Genomic DNA, 13323 nt, shown 5'->3' on the forward strand with positions numbered 1-13323 from the left:
TGCTTATGGGTCTGAGATGTGTATGAAAGCTGAGCCTGAGCTACTGCTCTGTATGGTGAGTAGAAAACTGACAACCACAAGCTACCATGAAACCCATATCTAATAATAGAGCCTAGACTTCCAGGAGGTAAAAGCCGCAATACACCTTGGGTTTCATAACTTGCAATGAGACTGCTGCTGAGCAGGCAAGCTAGAGCAAAGGACAGAAGAGTAGCAGCCCTACCCCCAGTCAAGGACGGGCTGATGGTTTGAGGGGAAGGGAGAGGAGTTGAAATGTATATATTAAGTGAAATTTACAACTGGAGATTATTAATCTAGACAACCCTCTGAGATTTTGTGCAGAATTTTGTATATATGTAGTTTTTCTGATGAGAGGTAGCAGGTATCAGATGCCTTAACACTGACCTATAGTGGTTCTCCATTGAGACCACCTATCTTGATCTTAAACTAGAAGTCACTCTGATCTTAAATCTTATTAAAAGTTTTTTTCATGAGATATCTCTAAACTATATTTGATCACACTATTTTAAATATCAATGCCATGGAAATAAGACTTTAATACATACGATTGCCCACTTTTAAGTGATGGTTTGCAGTTTTTAAGTATGTTTGAGCTGTAGTGGGACAGTGAAGATTTAAATAAGCCTCGCTTAACATATGGAATAAAAATACTCTAGGGTTGCCTTTTTATGTTGGGGAAAAAAAAGATTAGTGTCTTTGTTTTACCCAAGAACCACAAGCTACTTCCTTCCAACTTTTAAATTAAGGTCTTGAATAATGGCATGTGGTATCACCATGTTTTAAAAATGTACTCGGTCAATCACAAACACATTTTCTAAGGAATTGAATCTTACAGAGATAATTGAATGCTTTCATCTGTAACAGAATTAGTGGCCTGCAAACCACTGTGGTTTTTTTCCTATGCTCTGAAGTTGTTAAACGAGGAATTTTCTGCTACAAGTTATATGCATAAAAAACATCTGAGGGGAGGAAAATTCAGTTTTTCTAAAATGACAACCACTGACAAAATATTTTACTCTAAAAGTTTACTTTTTAATCAAAGCATTATTTTCCTGTCAGTTCCAGTATCCTCTTGCTTAAATTTAACTTAAGTATAAAATTAAATATTTTAAAATCAAGCTAGATTTGGTAAACTAAATTTGGGAGTACAGAGTTTCTAGCAATGTTTGTATAACAGACATCTCGTATGGTGTGATTTCCATTTGCCAAAATGTCAACTTCATTCTCTCTGTGTCCTGCTTCCCTCTTTTCTAGTCTACCCCTACAACCCCCAGCAATGAAAGAAACCCTTAGAATACTGCCTTATCTTAGAATATTTAGCTGATTTATTTCTATGCTTCTTTTAGATCCCAAGTCACAAAAGGCAGAGATGTCTAAGAATCTGGCTTCCTACATTCTTTAAAAAATCACCTTTGAAAATGAGTTCATATTTTGTGTATCCACTATTCCTAATTTATATTTGCATGGGTGTACTTTTTTTCTAATTAGTATCGCCACCAAGGAACAACTAATCTTCAAATTTACAATTTACATAATTAGTGATTAACCAAAGAGGGATATTAAACATAAAATCCTTTAAAACAGGGAAATGGTGGAGTGTCTGTCTATATGATTCATTCTAGTTGAGTGTTTCTCAGTTGGGAATAGTAATATTTTAAAGGCCATTTAAGCAACAAGAATTTTAAGAGTGGAATGCTTGAAGAAAATAGCCCTGTAATGCTCAAATATTTCAGTTATCTGGGATGATGGAATAAAAGCTCAATTGCTTTCTTTAAACAAATTTTTTCTAAAAGTCTTTAATGACTTCAGACAGAATAACATTCTGCTAGTTTTAAGCCTTAGTTATCATTTCTGATGTAATGGAAAATGCAACTGGTCTCAGAACCAGAGGTCTTGGGTTTGGACCCCGATTCTGCCAATTTATGGTGACTTGAGATAATTCATTTAATCAGTTCGCCTCAAGTTTTTTATTTCCTCAAATTCCCCAAAATGAGGAAGTTCCTTTTGAGGATGGTTATGAGGCATTAAATGAGAGCCCTTTGAGAGAGCACTTTGCACAAAGTAGGTTCTCAGATGACTGAATCTGCAGTCTGCAGAATGTCAGGAGATGCTAACAGTGAAGGTCTTTACTACCAAATCTTCCTCTCAGAGAAGCTGTGAGAGAGATGTCACACTCAAAGATGTCAAATAAAAATCTGTAGCAATTATCTGTTGCCACAAAAGTAATGCATAACCACCACCAAAACCCAGTAGCGTGCGTCAGTGAACATGCGCTTAGTTTATGAGTTAGAGCAATGATTTAGGCGGGGCGGCTCTGGGCAGGTTTTCTAGTCATGCCTGGGTAGTCTTGCAAGGGGGGTTGGCCTTGGCTGGAGCCACTCAGCCCTATTCCACGTTTCTCTCGTCCTCCATCAGCTAGCCCAGGCATGTTTTCATGGAAGTGGCAGAGGGCAAGAGCAGCCAAGCCCAATCTCACAAGCCCCTGTTCAGGTTTGCATGTGTCCGCTGACCAGTGTTCCCCAGAAGCAAGCCCGTGGCTGTGTGCAGAGCGGAAAGGCATACAGAGTTAAATGGCTAAGGGGAGGTTACAGGAGAGGTGAAGAATTGGAGCCCCAAATGCAGTCGATTCATCACAACAAGCTTTGTGTTGGCAGTTGGATGTATTCACCAGTTAAGAGAGGAAACTGCAGAAGCTAAAGAGATCCTAAGCTGGGGTCGATTTGGTTCAAGGGTTTTTAATTCATAGAAAATCAAGTAGAAGCCTATTCGAACATACACCGAGGAGGTGAGTTGAAACCGCAGGAATATATCGTCTTGTCTACTCTTTAGGCTGATTGCATTTGCTCCTGGCCGCTGTCACAACTGGAATGAACACCCTCTGAACTCTGAGCCTGGCTTGTACAGACCTAGAAGAGTCCACCTCATAAATGAAGTTAAAGGAAGCATTCGATCCAGAGAAGTCTTGTTGATGAACATTGACGGTCATGAATGTCACTTCCCAAACCTTTCTGGGGCTTGCTTAAATGCACAGATGCCGTGTACCTGCTGTACTTCATGCTGGCGTTTTAGAAGCATGGAGTGCTTTAGAAAAGCTTTACCAGCAATAATGCTTTAGCAATAATCTGGTTGATCATGGTATGTCGTAACTGACACAAATTTTAAAAAAAGGAAACAATTGTCTGTGTCCTGTTTCTATATTAAAAGAGTCAAAATTTGTCTGGAGAGTCTGAATCTCTGCCCTGGAGGAAGTTAGGAAGTGAGCTGCTCTTTGGTGATACAGCTGTGCTTGGTAGCCCCAAAAGGTGGAGTTGACCTCAGCCTTCAACTTCTGTGTGCCCAGCGTTTCTTTACCACATTTTTCCAGAGAACTGAATATACTTCTTCCCAAATACATGTTTAAATGGCCTCCCCTTCCCCATGATCATCTTTAACGGTCACATAGCTTATTTTGATGATCACATTCATGTAAATACAAATATTTTAATGGCAGCCCAGTGAATGGGACTATTTTTTAAGTATTTTTACTTTCTAATATACCTGTTATCTTTGTAAAATACAAAAACATCAACAGAAAACACACATGACAACCAGAGAAAACCACTGTTTGGTGTAATTTTTTTCTACTTTTGATGTGTGTTCATCGGGAAGTGTTTGAAGCCTCTCTAACAGCACCTTCAGTTAAAGAAAGCTATTACAAGTCTTTGAAAATCTCTCAAATGCATTAAGCCATTCAGCAAGCTGTAATGGACAGACAGGTAATTTCTTTTGACTTGCTTTGAGCAACATGAATGATCTGTGTTGTCTACTTAAAATTTGGTGTTTGAAATTAAATATAAAAATTTTAGACATCCTTTTTTTGCATGATTTTTATGTACTCTAAATTGAGTATATACTTTGGTATATTTAGAACCAAATGTTTCCTTGTTTGTTGCAAGTGTCCTAAAATAAAAGTGCAGTGGAACCACAGAATTTTATTGATCAGCTAGCAGTAATTGTTCAGATAGAGTGAGCATAGAAAGTATATTGGCATACATAATATTAAACATTGCAAATTAGTAAGACTACATGAAAACGTTTGTGATTATTTCCTTGATAATGTTTTGATAAGTTGTTTAGGCAGTTAATTAGGTCAAGATCTGTAGTTTCTTACTTTCCAGCTTATAAATGTATTATCCAAAATTATTACTACACATTTTACATATAATCAAAAATGTCATAATACATTTAGGGTATTTTCTTAAAGCTAGTGGGTTATATAAGAACATTATTTCATATTATCCAAATCTTCTGAACAATACATAAGTACGGTAAAAAACATGAAATTCCAACCCATATCCATTGCCCTCCCTGAAGAAAGCCTTTCGGTATTTTTGTCTTTACTAAATGTGGAATGGAAGCTAAACTTTTCAAGGGAAGCTGATCTTACCTCCAGGTTCTGAGTACGTGTCTTTTCTCTCCCTTAGGTGAACCCCCTGTTATTGCCACAGTGACTCCAAAACTTACTTTCTCACCATCGAATCCCCATCCCCTCAGCTCAGTGGCAGAGGAAAGCTGTCTTATGTCAGGGCTCAGCCATCTGCTCCAAGCCCTGCCTATCTCTGCAAGACCTCCAAATGCTTCCTGTCAGTTATTCCTTCTCAGATTTTCATTCTCAGTTGCCATTTGCCTGTTCCCACAGCCTACACCGGCTTGGTAAGTCCTGTTTTAAAAGACAACAGAAAAATTAAGACATTCCTTGCAACCTGCATAAGTACTTCCTATCTCTGCTGAGCAGTGAAGTGTGTTGAGACCAGTTTTTACCAGACATCTTCATTTTCCCTCCCACCTCTTTACTCACTGCAGTCACCTCTCCAATTGCTGTAGTTGCCCTTGGGCACTGCACTTGACTTTTCTCTCAGACCTGGAGGAAGTGATGTTCTGTCCAAGGTGAATGTTTGTACGAGTGTTGCCATGTGGTTTCCAAATTGGAGTTATAAGAGAAGCTGTTGAAAGGCAGCTTCCCTGGCCTCCCCTGAGGCCTTCTGATTTGGCAAGGCTGGGATTGGAACACTGGGATCTGCATTTTTAGAAAGCCCAGAGTGATTGTCAGCCAGCAAACCGCTGTTTTATTCCATGTTCCCTGTGGGCTTTCAGACCTTAGCCCATCAATGGTCTCTTTTCCCACCTCCCACACAAACAGACCGGGCAAACAAAGGTGCAGTTTTTTTATTTCATATTAATTTAAAATCCCTCATAAGCCCCATCTGGCTTTGGGAGGGTATGGAAAGCGGTGCATGGCCTTAAACTTGCCAATCAAAAATAACTCTCTTGTTCTGTCTATCTTGGGCTTCAGGGGGCCAGTTTGGAATAAATGCTCAGCTTTTCAAAGGCTCTTTCTGTTTTTCTCCCCACAAGGGCATCTAGCAGATGGGGGGAGTAGAGGTCACTTCTGGGTGACAGGAAGTAGGTCCTCCAATGCTTGTGCTCTGGTCCTTGGACATCCCTGCGGCTGGTGTTCCATCCTTCTGTCTGTCTCTGTTCAATGGCCACCATCCTTGCTGAATCTGCTGGTTGATGTAAGTGGCTCCTTGGCTTTTGCTCACATGCTAGCATGGCCCCTGCTGCTGACCACAATTCTGCCATTGCCTTTGGTCCCAAGGTCTCTACTTTCAACTTCACTTTCTAACTTCAAAACCGTTTATCTGCTTGGCTCTTGCGGGTGGGGGGGTCGGCAAAGAAGGAGGTTGGAATTTTGAGTTGTCTTGAATATCTTGCTCAAGCTATGGGAAGCTGAGTGTTTTCTCAAACTAGCTAGACATCTTCCTCTACCAAAGCTGAGCTAGTGCCTCCGTGCTGTGATGGGTATGCCTCTGAGACACAGGTAGGACTTTAATGAGTTTAGACTTACAGCCTTCCCCAGGCTATGCCTAGGAAATAGTTTATTAACCCATTACACAAGTTCGGTCTCATTCTTCATTCCCATCTCTGTCCCCCCTTACTCCCCCCCCCCACACACACACAGATTTGACCCTGAGAGGTAGGAAGGTGTGGTAAAAGCTGTTCTTTACAACCCACTCTTCCTTCCTAGGTCTTTCTCTCTTCCTGCCCTAAAAATCATTCCACTTTCTCCCTAGTGAAGGGACTCTCCTTACTTCACATCCCAAGTTCCCTCTCTCTATGGCCTAGGATAAAACTGCATGTTCAGTTGTCCAAACTTGACTTTCGGTGTGTGAATGGAACTGTTAAAATTCAGAACTTCTTTTTCATTCTTGATAAAACCACACTGTCAAGACTCCTTATCTTCCTAGAGATGCCAAAGAATAATAAAAAAGACTCTGAGGGTCACAGCTAGTAGAACTGTTCCTACGCTGTTACACACCCTTTCCTTTCCTGGCGTTGGGCTGTATGGTCTAGCTTTATTGGGAAGACTGCAGGGGTTGGGGGGGGGGGTTCATGCACAAGGAAAATGGGATCTCTAATAATATAAAAGTATTGGCCCAGAATAGACATTGTTGCCCTGGACTTGCTGTTTCTGGATTCAGTGTTTGCCTCTGCTGCTTCTAGTACCTTCAGTGTCCTCCTTTGACAGCCTGATGTAACACTGGTCAGTCATTCCCCAAAGCTCAGTTCAGATAGTGCCACCACCGTGGACCTTTCTTCTCCCCAAAAGTCATTGACCCTTCTCAGCATGCCCTTTGTAATTTGCTCATACTGGTGAGAGAGCATTTGTCATATTAGGCCTGTGCACACCTAAGTTTGTTGCTAAATTGTGAGGTCTTTTCCACCTTGGAAAGCTCCCCAGCCTTTGCTCTGCATGCCCAAATTTATCTATTCTTCAAGACCCAGTTAAAACTTGATCTCTGCAGTCTTCTCTACCACCATTGACAGTTACCTACCCCCGTGGCTAAACTGGCAGCAGCAGTTGGATGCTCGTGAGCTACATGCACAAAAACGTGTGGGACAGCGGGACATGGTGACATGGGCATTCATGGAAGAAGCCTTGACAGTGAGTTTATAAGTATAGTGGGCCTTCAGGAAGAGTGGTTTAGATTTGATTAGCATCACTGAAGTTATAAGCTCCTGAGGTCAGAAGCTAAAATTGGGTTTTTCCGCAACATTTCTTTTTTATATATACTACCTTCATGTCCACTTCAACATTTCCCTGTGCATGGCAGGCATGCAGTAAGTGTTTCTTGCTCAACTGACAGGTGCTCGGAAGACCTAGCCTGATTGATTCTCTTGTAAATGCCTTTTTTTCCTGAGAGCTCATTAATTTTTAAGTTGTCTTCCTCGAAATGCTCCCTCCTCCCATTTTTAAATTTTTTTTTTTTTGATCAGCTGCTCTCCTTTTCTCTCTTGTGATCACAAGTCTTGGCAAGCCTTGCAATGTGTGGGGGGGGGGGGTGGGAGCAGGGGATCAACCCAATCCAGCCTGCAGAAGTAAAGTCCCTTTAGGGTCCTGAAGCACTTTGGATTTCAGAGACAGCTTCCCTCAAAGCAGTGTAGACTGTCTGATGCGGGACACCGTAAGCTCTGTGGTTCTCACTCTCCCTGCAGGCCAAGTGGACAGCAACTCGTTCTTATCTTCATTGTTGTACATTTGGGGGCTGGGGGCTTGGGGTCAGACTGTTCTCTTGGTTGAAGCTGTGGATACTGCAGTGTGGTCCTAATGACTATCCCATGGCACTCCAGTCCTTGGGAGATGATAGTTCTCATTCCAACAGAAAAGCCTCTGACAATTTCTTTCAAGAACCAGACAGGCGCATTTGTTTTGGCCTGAGAAAATCGTCATTTGCACCCCTCAAATCAGCGACAAAGAAGATGATGCTAAATCCAGAAGTTGGTGCAAGAATATTAAGGTTCAACCATGGCTGCTCATACTGGCGCATGGGGCCATTTTATTTCCATTTCCAAGTTAAATATGTTAATCAGCCAGTCTTTTTAAACACCAATTTTGTGCACTCCCTATAGGGGAGGACCTTGACAGGCTGTCATGGATGTAACCAATTCAGATTATTAAGCAGTGAAGAATTAGTTCAAAAGCAGAGCCTGTGGCCCAAGTACTGCAGGGTCCTAGCAGGAGCAACTGGGGTGGGCAAGATGGGCTGGGAGGGTGGTAGCCTTGGAGTTTGAGATCATAGCCTAAGCAGAGGCACAGCAGGGATATGAACATGGAGGAGGTAGGTGGGGATATGGCAGGGGGGGAGGGGGGATGGTAGAGAAGAGGGAGGAGTAGGTAAGGAGAAAACCCAGGAGATGCTGGAACAGGGAAATGACTTGCTTGGTGGCCACTTAGTGTATTTTCATATATGAACAATTTGGAATTCCCTCGGTTCTTAGTATTCCTGAGTCAGGTAGGTTCTTTCTAGGGTAAGAAGCCATTCCACAGGCCCCGTTTACCTGGCTAGGGTATTTTCCAGGGCAGCTCTGTGACTATGCTCAGATAAATTGGTCTAGGCAGCCAGGATGGCAGGAACTCTGACTTCATGTCTGCAAGGGTACGTGTTTCCATTATATAATTACCAGCACTTAACAGACTATATCAGCCCTCTTTAGGGTGGCTTTTGGCAAATGGGGTAGAACTCTATTATGCATTTAAATTATACTCAGTCTTCTCTTTAAAAGGTTTTCTGCATCAAGTCCATTCCACTCCATATCCAAGTGTGTCTCAGGTAATGAGTCAAAAGGAAGTAGGTAGTTTATTCTTTGGGGTTGGAGAATTAAGAAGAAATCTCTACCCAAATAACAGGTATGTGGTGGGAAAAATAACCTCTCCCTAAATGCTTAATCATCAGGCAAGGAGGGGGCAGGGGAGTGTTTAGTAAGAGGGAAACCTCAGAAGATTTAAAGAGAATTACAGACAGACAGGCTGAACATTGGATACCATCCAGCAAAGCTCTTAAAGGATTGGAGTCACTGCCCTGTTCTTGACTCTGACCTGGAGGGAAGAGGAGTCTGGGAGACCTGGCACGGACTCAAGAGTACTTACTGTCTTTCTGGTTCTGGGGCATCTTTAGCCCCCTGGAAAGGGGGGCTGGGGTGAGGCATTGTTCACGAGTGCGTGTTTCTAGACCAGCTAGTCAACTTTAGAATCCCCTGCGGGTTTCCTTAACCGCTTCCTGGTTCAGTTTCCAAGCTGGAGGGATAGACAATGTCCCCCACCCCCCACCCTGACCCTGCCTGCTTTTCTGGCCAGGAAAGCTCTGATAGCCTTTAACCACCAACTGACATCTGCCATGTACTTTAGGGAACTGAGTAAAGAGGAAGGGTAGGGAGTGGGGAACTAGAGAGACTTGAGTTCTCAAGGTCTGAAGTAGATGGAGGGCCTGCTTCCCTAACTGCAGAGCTGCTCCATCCCACCACCTCCCACAAAGACGCGGAGGACAGCGCAGGTTCCTGAGAATTCTTTCTTGAGCACTGCCTTTGACACCTTAAGTAGTTTTTTACTACGGGCTAGGGCAGTGGGCAGACTGTCAAAAGCCTGACAAGGGGATTTTACTGGAACAGTTTCTTCCCCAAAAACATCTTGTGAGAGACAGGAACACACAGAGGTTTCTAGACCAGAAGGGGCCCAAATGGTCGTGGAGGATATTCTACCTCTCCCACTGCCACTCGGGCTCAGCCGCCTGAATGACCACACGTGCTCCCAACTGGTTCTCAGTTTCTGCTCTTTTCCACATAGAAACCAGGGTAGTTTTTTTATTTTTCATTTTATTTTTAATAGGAAATAAATTGATACGGTATAAAATTGAAAAAGTGTTAACAGGTTGAACATTAAATTTTTTCTTTTCATTCTCAGGCAATCATTGTTAACAATTTTCTTTATATTCTTTCAAGATATAGTTCCTGGCTATATAAGCACCTTGATCTATCTCCCACCTTAAATGAAATATACTAGATCCACTGTTCTGTAATTTAATCTTGTCACTTACTATTTCTTAGAAATCATTCCTTATTAGTAAATAAAGAACATTCTCAATTCTTTTTTTCCAACTGCATAATATTCTACTGTATGGATACACTATCCCATATTTAATCAGTCCCTGCTGGTGGGCATTTAGATTGGTGCCAGTGTTTTACTATAATAAATAATGTTGCAGTAAAATTGTACTTACTGTACTCATTTTGCACAGATGCAAGTTTATCTGAAGGATAAATTCTCAGTGGAAAAATTGCTGGGTCAAATACATTTGTCACATACCCTCATCAACCCAGTGTATTATCAAACTTGTTCAACCTTCTTAATCTGAAGGGTGAAAATGGAAAGAGGATTTGATCTTTTAAAAAGGTAAATCAGATTATGTCACTCACGTGTTCAAGACCATCATTGCTTTTCCATTGTTCGTAGAATCCAAGCTCCTGGAGCTCCACAAGGTACTTGCCCTGTTGTCTCTCTGACTTTGTCCCCATGTCTTTCCTCCTGTTTACTGGAGTCTTCCTGGCCCTCTCACTCTTCCTCAGGTGCATCAGGCTTGTCCCATCTCCAGGGGTTTATATTTGCCTGTTCCTCAGCCTACCTCCTTTATTCTTAGTGCTGTAGTTCTCTCACATTGTTTCATTCTCTGCCCAGAACTCATCCCATCAGATCTCAGAGAAGCCAACAGTAACCTCAGCCCCATAGTCCCAATCCAGAGAGGAAAGAGCACTTGCTTGTAGATAATACCAACCTATAAATGTGGAAAATCACTATATTTTAACTACCAAAATAAGGACTAAGTCACATAAGGATCATTAATAGCCACTAAAACCACTGGGTAAAAGTTAATTGGAGATAAGGATATTTGGTTTTCTGCCAGAATACAGAACCTGAGCCTAATCGTGGTGAAACATCAGAAAAACTGAAATTTGGGGACAGTCTACAAAATAATTACAAGGAAGAGGGTAGAGGAATTAGTAAAATGAACACAGAGAGGTAACAGTGAGCCCTATAGACTACTTTAAGGTTTTGTGTGTGTTTTTTAAGTAGATAAGCTGGAAAGCCATTAGCGGGTTTTGAGCTGAGAGTGGCCTACCTGTATGGAGGCAAGGATAGAAGCCACGTGCAAAAATCCAGGCAGGAGATGGTGGCGACTTGCACCAGGGTAGTTATGATGGCAGTGGTGGGAAGTGGTTTGATTATATATATATATATGATTTCAAACATTTATAAAAATAGAATAGGATAATAACAAATAGCCATATACCCATCACCAAAATGCCGAAATTATCATCTCATGGCCGGTCTATTTCATTTATACTCCTACCCACCTTCCTCTATCATTGTATTTTTATGGAAATCTTAGATGCACTATTTCATTCTGGACATGTGTTTAAGGATTTGCTGATGGATTAAGCGTGAATGTGAAGAAAAAGAAGCAGCCAAGGATGTCTGCAAAGCTTTCTGTGGAGAATGGAGGTGCCATTTACTGAGATAGGGAAGACTGTAGGTGGAGTAATTTTGGGAGGAAAATTATCATGACATTACTTCTGTTCATGCCTATTTGACATTCCAGAAACTGTTGGATATACAAGTCTGGATATGAGGGAGAGATTGGAGCTATAGATATAAATTTGGGGGGGTTGTCAGATTATAGAGGGCACCTACAGCCAAAAGACAGAATTCCAGCCTCTGATAATCACAGAGTAGCTTGTCTCAGACTAATTCTTGTGCTGATAGTAATGATAAACTCTGGAGGCATGGGAGAATGACCTAAAACAGACAGGTACTGAAGGAGATTCAACCCTTGAGAGAAAGGAGCCATACTGGATGAGATCCATGTTTATACAGGTTTGTTTCCCCTGAGGATACTCACTGGCCCATGCAATACACAGGGAGAACTCTAGCAGCAAGTAGCAGTCTTACTGGGCAGAGGCTTCTAGAGAAGCTGGAAATTGAGGGAAAAAGGAGTCACAGAGCAGAGAGCCCAAAATCTCTGTATAAACTCTTCTTAAATTCTTGCCTGATTCCTAATTGTACATGTGGGGGTCAAAACTCCAAGGTGGCTAGAGGAAAACAACAGCTGGAAAGCTGAAAGAACTGCACAAAGATTTATTTCAGCTTCTCAGTGCAGCTCAAGTTTTTCCAAGTTAGATATGCTTGGTTTCAGACTTTCTATTGAAACTCCAGGAGCTATACTTTAGGAGTAAAGACACGTCACATCACTAAGGGATTCACCCTACAATAAGGACAAAACTGAAACAGACCCACCATAACAGAACCTAAACTTAAGCCATGTAAGGATAAAGAGGATCTGCCAGTAATTAAACAGCTTGTTAGAGCAACATACAATACTTTTTAGAGGAAGATAACAGAATCCAGAGTCTGTATAAGAAATCATCCATAATGTTCAACATACAGTCCAAAATTACAAGAAATTCAAAGGAACAGGAAAATACGATCCATAGTCAAAGAAAAAAAATCAGTCAATAAAAGCAGACACACAGCTAACATAGATATTGGAATCAGCAGACAATCACTCCAACAAATTCGATGTCTTTTGAATAATAAATTAATTGGTAAAGAGATTAAAAGTTCCAGGAGAAATATGGAAACTGCAAGAAAAGAATCAAAAGAAAACCCTAGAACTGGATTAAACAATACATGCAATAAAAAATTCAGAGGATTGGCCTGGACAGAGTGACTCAGCTGGTTGAGCACTGTCCTGTGCACTGAAAGGTTGCCAGTTCATTCCCAGTCAAGGCACATACTTGGGTTGCAGGTTCGATCCCTGGTTGGAGCACATGAGGAAGGTAACCGATCTCCCTCTCTCTCTCCCCCACTCCCTCCGTCCGTCCCTCCCTTCCTCTCCGAGCATGTCCTCAGGTAAGAATTTAAAAAAATTTCAGAAGATTGAATACAACCAAGAATGAATCAGTGAACTTGAAGACAAGTCATCATCCAAATGAAGCTCTCAGAGGAAAAGATATTGAAAAAAATAATAGAGCCTCAATGACCTGTATAAAAAAGTGTGACCTACATGTAATTGGAATTCCAGAAGGACAAGAGAGAGAATTGGACAGAGAAATATTTGAAGAAATATTAGCCAAAATTTTCCAAGTTTCCTCAAAAACAGCAATCCACAAATCCAGGAATTATCAGTGAATTCTAAGCAGAATAAATACAAAGAAAACCAGTACTAAGTGCACAGTGTTAAACAGCTAAACCAACATACCAAAGATAAAAAAATATTTAAAATAGCAAAGAGACAAAAGACATTACATACAGGGGCACTAAAGTGAGAATGATGGCTGACTCCTCATCAAACAATAAAAATAAAAAATTCAGATTAAAAATAGACATGGAGTGGCATGGATACAGAGAGAAGAGGGAGAAGGACCCTGGGT

Source organism: Miniopterus schreibersii, assembly GCF_964146895.1.
Source record: "Miniopterus schreibersii genome assembly, chromosome: 10".
NCBI lineage: Eukaryota > Metazoa > Chordata > Mammalia > Chiroptera > Miniopteridae > Miniopterus > Miniopterus schreibersii.